The sequence below is a fragment of the Bacillus rossius genome, chromosome 6, assembly GCF_032445375.1.
Source record: "Bacillus rossius redtenbacheri isolate Brsri chromosome 6, Brsri_v3, whole genome shotgun sequence".
Taxonomy (NCBI): Eukaryota; Metazoa; Arthropoda; class Insecta; order Phasmatodea; family Bacillidae; genus Bacillus; species Bacillus rossius.
In genome coordinates this window covers 45,450,054-45,459,656 of record NC_086334.1, presented here as the reverse complement: position 1 = coordinate 45,459,656, position 9,603 = coordinate 45,450,054, and the positions used below count along the sequence as shown (strand labels likewise).

At 33.9% G+C, this 9,603-nt stretch overlaps 1 long non-coding RNA gene across 1 annotated transcript; it reads right to left on the bottom strand.

The window, feature by feature from the left end:
• Positions 1–7,709: 7,709 nt before the first annotated feature.
• Positions 7,710–9,152, bottom strand: LOC134533125 (uncharacterized). Its single transcript, XR_010075251.1, has 2 exons — positions 9,001–9,152; positions 7,710–8,406 (listed from the first exon to the last, which is right to left on the bottom strand). It is a non-coding gene; the product is annotated as an uncharacterized LOC134533125 (long non-coding RNA).
• Positions 9,153–9,603: the final 451 nt, after the last annotated feature.

The following is a 9,603-nucleotide window of genomic DNA, read 5'->3' as shown; positions in this document are numbered from 1 at the left end:
AGATAGGGAAACCTAAGATTTACAAAGGAATTGGAACATGCCCGAACACGCCCGAAGAGATCAGCTTCGGCCTACCTCACCTATTCTTTGCTTTGACGTAATTTTTTTTTTATATAGTTATGTGGCCTTCAGCTTTCACCCATAGCCAAAGGATCATTATATGCAGCTTGAATCTTCAATTTCCAGTCGTTATCAAATATGTTTATTTATTTATTTATTTATTTGCACCCAATAGATTCAATTTTTGAACAGTATGTTCACAGAATATAGGGCTTGTCAGTTTGATATACATTACAATAAGTAAATAACACTTAAAACATATACAATATATACATGACTTATAGACAATATCATGTACTATTACATGGTGATAGCACAGACATCTTCGTGTTTATTAAGATATCTGCTATGAATGTTTAGTAAATATTTCGCCTTATTACAACCATAAACTTTTCATCTGTGGAACTTTAATAATATTAATATTTTTTTTTCTTTCATCTGCATTGTTGTAATTTTCGTTAATTTTTTTTTACCGTTTATTTTTTTATTCTGACCATCTGTTTAATTTGTAAATTCAATTAATTTTATTCTAGTTCCTTACCGTATTGTTGTAACCAAAGGCCATGAAAGGATGTTATGAACCATATATATTGGGTATACACGTATCTCAGCCACACAGGAACAGGAAGTAACTTAAAAAAGTGTGATTTTTGGCGTTACTACGTGTAGGCTAAGGCCTGACGCCTGAACAATTAAAATTATTAAAAATATGAGTTTAGGGTATCGTCGGTTGTGTACATTAATGAAATTGTTACAACTAAATATCTTAACGAACTGTAAGTAATATTTACTTGGATTTAAAGCAGTTATGTCAAGTATAAGCCAATTTAAGAATTGCTTAGCTAGGGACGCCATAATTAAGCAGTGTCGCCATTGTTCAAGGCTTAAGCGGCCAGTATAAATTTGCTTACATGCTTATAAATACGTGAGATTTCTAGCCAAACAAACTATATTGTTGCAAAAGTTGATAAAACTGAACTTCAATTAGATTGTGTATATAACATAATATAAAGAGAAGTAATTCTACTTAGACACCCAGAAGTCCTACTTTTAAGATAATCGTACTCCCGCTGAACTAAAGCCGTGTAATTCTATTTAAAATAGAATTTAATTTGATATTAAACTCTCTAATTTTTAACTCACTTTGAAATCATTTGATTTATGAACGATATAAATTTTGAAACAACTACTGGACTTAATTAAATCACTTTTGAACTTTTGGGTGTGATCTGTGCCAACATACATCCTAAGACATTTGAACTGCAAATAATCTCCAGGAAAGATTTGTCACAATATAAATTAAGAATTTTTAAGTAAATTCATATTTTATTGTTGAGTATTAAAATTGTTATAACTCCACCAACCTTAAATTCTTATACACACTTGGAAAGGATGAATATATACATTTCTTATAATATTTTCAAACTTACAAAAGATTCCTAATTATATCGTTGAATAATATTGTTAATTTTCATATGTATCAAGAGTCAGGTTCAGGTTATGTATGTCAGTGTATGTTTGTTATTGAAAGTGTTGCTGTGTTATGTTTACTATCTATGGTTCAAACTATTAAACTTCAGATTTTTCACCACTCTTTAAATAATCAATTTCCTATCCACATAATATACAAATTTCTTACTCCATAATTAAAATACTATATATTTCCATAGTAAACTACAGATTGGATTCGTCAGTTGTTACCGTCTACTATTGTTTATTTGTTAGAGCATTGTTTCTAAGGTTTTTATGCAATGTTATATTATTAAGTTTACGAAGGTATCAACAACACAGTACCTACACTTTTTTCCTCCACCCTGTACTGCCTTCTCTCCCTACTTCAACAATAAATTAAAGAAAGAGAGAGATAGAATTATTAGTGTAACAAAGGGAGGTGCAGAACAATCATATAGGTACAAATACATATATAATGATATAAAAAATGTAGATAAAACTAACACAATTCAATTTACATGTTAAAAATCGATAAGTTAATCTTAAAAACCTTATTTACCATAAAGGATACATTGCTTTACTTGAAACACACAAGAATATAATTCAAACATTATTTTTATAAGTAATAAAAAAAATTACAAGTAATCATATATTTCTTGTATGCTATAAAAGCATTTATTTTCAAACATATTATGAATTTTTTTGTTATAGAGTTCCAAATTTACTTCAGCAGTTACGTGCTTAGGTAATCTATTATACAATTGTAAGCCTATATAAAATGTGCTTCTACTAAATAAAGAACTTGAATGTTGCATTATTCTAAGTTTTTCTGCATTTCTTGTATTGTAATCGTGATAATTTTTATTTTTAGTATAACATTCAATGTTCTGGTGTACAAGTTTTAGTACCTGGATAGCATATTCTGTGTAAACAGTATTTATCTTTAGAGTTTCTAAAAGAGGCTTGCACGAGGTTCTATTTCTTACACCAGTTATTATGCGTATTATGAGAATATATATTATACACCCATGCCTTACCCGGGACTCGAACCCAGGATCCCTCGCACCGTAAGCCGGTGTGCATCCGACTACGCTACGGAGGTCGGCTTTTTTTGCTTTGACGTGTCTGCTCGTGGCGGCCTGCGAACTAACGGCGCTTGGAGTAGGTCTATTTTTTAAGAAACTGTTTCGTTTTAAACGTCAGGTTTTTATTTTATTTTGGAAGCATTGTAGGTTTTTAATACATATTAATAACTTATAACTATGTCGCAATTGTCAATTATAATTTTAATCTAACAAAAACACTATCTAACCGATTTTTTTCCTTTAGTTATTTGGCCAGCAGTGTTGTGTAGTGATAAAATGCATGGGCTGATACTCTGCGGGCACGTGTTCGATACCTGCTATTATTTTTTTTTACATTTTAGTGTTAATATGTATCGCAAACTTAAACTATTAATTACAGAAATTAAATAATTTTAAACTGTTAAATTACATAATCAGGTGAGATTTCAAAAAATAAAAAATAAAATAAGATAAACATTTACGAAAATTGTAGCAATTAATTAATTATCTACTCTCCTTTTTATTTATTATCAGAAGAAACATATTTTTGCATATTCCAATAAAAAAAACATTTTTAACATAAATTATATATATTCAAACCTACTCCTAGCGCCGTTAGTTCGCAGGCCGCCGCGAGCTTCACTAAGCTGAGACACGCCAAGGCAAAGGATAGGAAGTTGCCAGACCTTTCTATATGACCGTGGTCATGGTGCGGGAAAATACCTTTGTACAAAAACATTTACCCTCAACAGAAAATTACATAACACTAATCTAAAAGAACGCATTACATACGATGAAAAACAATTCTTATAAAAACGATAAACATGTAAGCAAAATGCCACGTTAAAAAAAAAAAAAAAAAAAACAGATAAACAACACAAATCAAAACCCAGTGCGAAGTCAAAATGATATTCCACTGAGCATAGCGCAAGACATCAGGATGATAAACTTATTTTCTACCACTTTCTGAAATTCCACATCTAGGAAAGTTAAACTTGGTTTTGCAATAAAAAAAATGTTTTTGAATCGAATCAAAAAGAGAGGTAAGATATGGGTTATGAACAATTTACATAGCGAGTAACGCAGGGGGTTTTCACCTTTTTTTTAAAATGACAAAGTGATAAAAAATTCTAATTTAGTTTTTACAGTGATAAAACTTATTTTCCAAGCAAATCAAGTGGAAGGTAAGAAACTAAGCATAAATATTTTACATTTTGAGTTATGTAAGGTGTTTAACTATTTTTCAAAATTGTATCACAAATTTGTTTATTAAAAAAAATATTTCTGAAGGTTTTCAAGCGGGAGGTAAGAAATTGAGTACGAATTATTTGCATAATGTGTTCTGAAAAAAAAAAGTTAAATTTGTTGTAGCAATGAATTATATTTATAAATATTCCAAAATGAATATTCCAACTGAGTGAAGGAAGAAAACCCTACGAATTTAGTTGCATAATATTTTTTCCATCGATTATTGTAATTACCCTATTCGATTGCAAATGAGGTAGAAGGGATTTTAATTGGTTTCATAATAATAATATATCTTATATCCTATGACATACATATAGGTACCTAATGAATTTCATGGAACATTTTACCATTTTTCTATATTTGATTGCAACTGTTTATACAAATAATACATATCGTAATCATAAATGCAATGCAAAACATCTTTTGGTTTTTTCTCCGTGAGCTTTCAGTTATTCTTCAGACATGACTCCTCCATGGAGCTTTTTTTTTTTTTTAATTTTAAGCTTGAGATATATATTGAGTGATATTCGTTTAGTTTATTACCAAATCAGAACTTAAAATATTTTAATAATGTGGCACTCAAACCAAAATATTTATTGCTCAGTCGTTTACTATGCCTTAGTACAAATAAATATAATATAAATAATACTCATAGAAGTCGCCAAGTCATTAGAAAAATATTGTGCACTTTTAAAGTTAGTAGGACTGTCCGACACGAGATGGCATTGTAATCGCCTCGTCAAACTGGTAGCGCCGTTGTATGGGGGGCAGGAGAATTACCTTTAAAGCTAGTAGAAAAATAAAATAAAATGAAAGTGTATTTTTACGCCAAGTAGAATTATAATTGCTATTTTCATTGTGCTTTGCTGAAATATATTATGAAGGATGATAAGTGATATTTCACAGCAGGACTAGATTGTGTTTTAAAATAGTTAAAATTGAATGAGTCCATTAAAGCTGGTAGACAGAAATATATAAATTTTGAAGTACAGACATCATACGCGGAAATGTGCTTACAACGGCATGCACCTGTGTTCCTGCACGTATTTAGACTTTCAGTTCTGCATGGCCATGCGCACCAGAACAAAAAAGCCTTAATGTTAGTTTCAGGAGGGGGGGGGGGAGGGGGGAGCTGTAAAGATATGAGCAGTTACAGACGGAAGGCCCGAGGCTTGAGATGGGCTGGGTCCGATTTATGGAATGAATAATTTATGATTTATATTTATAACGTCTCGCCAACATGAAGTCTTTAGAGACGGTTGAACGATAACACAATGAGTTGAAACGGTGACGACATACATTGATATAGAAAACAGGAATACTAAATATACCATGAAAACCAACCGACCGACGGCACCTTTAACAAATGCGAGAAAAAAAAAATTGTTTTAATTCCGTCGGGAGTATACTAGCTGGGCCGGACCCTTCTCAGGAGCTGCTCGTAGAACTCAAACTCAGAATTCCTTAGCATCCGGAAGCGAAACTAATTTGTTTATCGCGAGCTCCAGCCGACCACGTCAACAAGACAGTCGTGCTGGACAACAATGCGGTGGATCACAATTCGCCAATCATCATCCAAAAGTAAACAGACAATTAACGATCAGCCACGCCTTCTTCAAAAGATAGACCACAACACGCGGTTATATATTTTTATTAATGTCGCTCTAATTCAGCCTCCAGAATAACCATCTTACTAATTTATTGTTAAATTTTAATTTTCTGGAATACAAATGTCAAGGAAACAGGAATTATTCTCACAAAGGCTTCTAGCCGATATTGTGTTACGTTCGTCTGTTAACACAATAAAGGCATAATGTTTGAATATTGATTATACTAGCCAAATTCGGAAAAAGAACTTGCTATACTGAGCGCTACCAAGTGACTTTAAATTTTTAGTTGTTTTTTTTTTCTAAAAAAAAGAAAGAAAAACTTAAAGGAAAAATGTAATTCCTATAACATAACGTTCCCGCAAAATACAACACGATCGCAAAATAAGACTGCATTCCAAAATTAATGACTCACGAAGTATTGTAAAAGGAATTAATATTTAATTTAAAAAAAAAAAGGTTGTTTGTAAAGTCGGTTTACGGACGATAGTTTGATGTGACAACGTCATAACAAAACATTGATGAAATGATTGCATACTTTTATGAATAAAATTGAATCATTTTTTATTGAATTATCACTATTTTGTATGGATACAAAGAAGGAGTGAAATGAAATCTACAATTTAATTGATAAATTTACTTTTATTTGCACTCATTAATTCAAATATGTTTATTACTTTAACGAAGAGATTATTTTAACTATAACTTTTCTATTTAACTTCTTCCAATCTGTGTAATTCTGTTAAGGATAGGACGATGATAGGAAAAGTAGAAAACGAATGGGAGTGTTTCAAGGATGATATGAAGGAAAATGGCTTACCCAACACCAAAATGCAGTCAAAAATAATATATTTGCGCCACGGACTCTGCAGCAATGCTAGGAGGAACGGGTTAGCAAAGAGCAATGAAATTGTTAAATTGAAATGCATGAAAACAGAATTACGCCACGGACTCGGTCGCAATTCTAGGAGGTTCAGGTTAGCAAAGAGCAATATAAAATGAGCGTAACGGGACACAGCGAAACTGGACAATGTGCGTAACGGGACACTTTTTCGTGCGTGCAGCCGGCGTTCATCGATTTATTAGACGTTGTCACGTCAAAAAAAATTTGTTGCACAACTTAAGACATTTTTGAAAACCTTAGACTAGACACGTTGTGTGTGCTCCAAAACTCTTGTGTACCGATTCAGTACTCATAGGTTTAAGAAATGCCGAGGTTTTGGAATCGAGTCACGACACTGCAACGTGAGCGAGACGTGTTAGCAACCACTGCCACTTGTACACTAACATAATGTAAATAAATGCTTTTAAAATTAATATATATAATACACCTAATGTGTTGTGATGCATTACAAATGAAAATATGTGTAAATTATAAATTTAAACAAACTAAAGTCAAAGATATTCACCAGGTTTTCAAACATATGAGAGGTTATCTTGCCAAAAATTTATTCAGTGGAATAAATTTGTAATCCATATTTCGTAAAACGTATCCTACATCCTACAAACGGAACTATTATAATAGTTTAAAAATGAATGATATCCGTGTGGTGGGATCTAAAGAAAAAAAGTTTAAAAGAATTATCATGGGACACGTATGACACTTCTATACTGCTTGTTCTGCAGTGAGCGGAGAAAATACTACAATATCAGTCTCTGCCTATCTCTCTCTCTCTCTCTCTCTCTCTCTCTCTCTCTCTCTCTCTCTGTCTGTCTAGGCATCAAGCAAGTCGAAATAAACGTGTAGAATGCATTTATATGGCAAGGAGAACAGTATTTCATGTTTAAAATTTCCGTGCTTTTTGGTATCCAGAAGGTGACTAGGCGAGACGGTTCGGATATACAGAAACGAGATAGCTGGTTGGGTAAGGCTGCGTGTACACATTGCGTTGGTCGACGTCCGTTGCTGCGGTGAAACCAACGGACGTTGATCTGTACTCGTGTTCCCACATACAGCGGTAGCGTTGTGCTTGCATTCGATCGTAAGTCATGGAGCGTGTAAGAGTAGTGTGCTTGGCGGAGAGTCTAGGTTTGCTAGACAAACCTCGAAACAAAAGAAAATACTGGGTGCATCCGTACAACAAAGAGAGAGCATCTTCTAACAGGTTCAGATCGTTTTTTGAAGAAGTTAGGAAGCACGAAGATAAATTTTTTAGTTACTACAGAATGTCAGTCAAATCATTTGACGAACTTTTGGAAATCGTGCGACCTCAAATTACCAAGATGGATACATGTTGGAGAAACCCATTAACTCCTGAAGAAAGACTTTCAATAACACTAAGGTAGGTAACAAACTTTATTAATATTTAAGTGATTGTGAACAATTTTGCACATTACAGCTGCAAGGGTTATTTCAGATATCTGCACTGCTATGATGGGACATGAAATCAGGCGATGGTGTAGGTTCCGAAACACTGTATGATGGTGAGGGTCGGTACTCAGGTGAAGTGTCATGTTGGCTGCTTGAGGCTATGGGATTTTGAAAAGGGTGAAGCTGAAAGGTGAGCTGTTGTGATGGAGGGGCGGTTGCGACGTGTGCAGCCCTTTCATATGTCGTCGAGGGTCGGGACAAGTTGAAGGTGTGCTGATGGCTAGTTTGGAATGTTGGATGGGCAGTAGGCGCTGTTTTTTCCTTAACTGAAATCATGAAATTTATAATGTGTTGTTGAAACCTGAGTTTTTCAATATCACTTAACGATTTGTACATGGGAAGCAGTGAAAGGAGATACATTTTATCTGGGTCACTTGTATCTTCGGGCTGGTTAAGTTTGTTTAGAAGTTCTGTTTGAAATTTTGTCATTATTGTATTTTGTTGCGGCCGGCGGTGTTTGAAAGTTTCTTCTCGATGAACGGACGATGAGGAGGCAGAAGTGGATGTGCTTGGTGATACGTTTGATGTTTCTTGGTTGCCGATTTCTGTTGGCGTGTCTTGGTCTTGTTCGCCCAGCTCGTCTTCTGTCATGTTACCGGTAGTTCTGAAAATAAAAGCATAGCACAAGTTGTAAAATAAAATTGACGTATAGATATTGAGGGGACCGCCTTCGTAGGGATACGTCCGCTGTATTAAGCCAAAAAGTAGTTCGGAGTTAAGGGTGGTACTGGCATATGTGCCAACAACAGTTTCATAGCCTCTAAGCGCGGAGCTCTGTTTGCGTGTAGTGTTTTCGTAATCCATGTTTTGTACGGGATTTTATTGTTGCACTAATTTGACAAAACATTGAAGCATGTTCGTTGAGTGGTTTCATACAGTATTTCAATGGCAAGCTAACTGTAATTCATTCTGTACTTTAATGCAAGGTAACTTTAATTCATTAAGTATTTTAATTCGTTAAGTACTTTAATGGCAAGCTGCGCCTCTAAAACTGTCTTTTCCTGGTGAAAAACTGTAACAATACCGAAGCTTTCGAGAGACGTGCAGTAGTACAGTAAACTTTAATCTGTATTATATAAATTACTTTTGAAAACATCCGATAATACGAAATACGAATTACTGCACTGTTATGTTCTAGGAAGGCGAGCCTCTTAATAATCATTACAATTTTATATTTCGTAGCAATAGTTCAACTTACCTCCTTTTCTGAAGAGAATTAAGCAAAAACTGAAGAGCATCGGCAAATACATATTTCCTTTTCTTCCCTCCCGGTGCTCCGCTTTTTTCTGCATTGATAGAGCGGACGAAATTGTCTCTTATATTTCGCCACTTGTTTTTGATTTCGGTAACTGCAACAAAAGGAAAAAAAAAAACTCACAATTTTTGTGAAACATGTGAAGGAAGCACATGGTTGAATCAGCTCTATATTTTTGATTGCCAGTATTCATATAAATATTGTATTGTTTCAATTAACCATTGTTCGTAGTGCATCCTCTATAGTATGGACAGTAACCGTAAACATTTAGCATTGTTCGGTCAACAGTGTGTATTATGATACCATTAAGAACTACAACTAATAAAGATAACTAACGTACTGATTGTTTCGTGTCAGAGATTTGTAACGAATTAAATTTTTCAATGTGACGTTACAGTCATTTCGTTATATTTGTTGCAGGTACCTGGCGACTGGAAGCACCTACGCTTCCCTACAACTTGAATACTTAGTTGGGAAAACAACTATTTCTAAAGTTGTCGCCGAAACTTGCCAAGTAACCTGGGATTGTTTGCATTGCACGGAAAT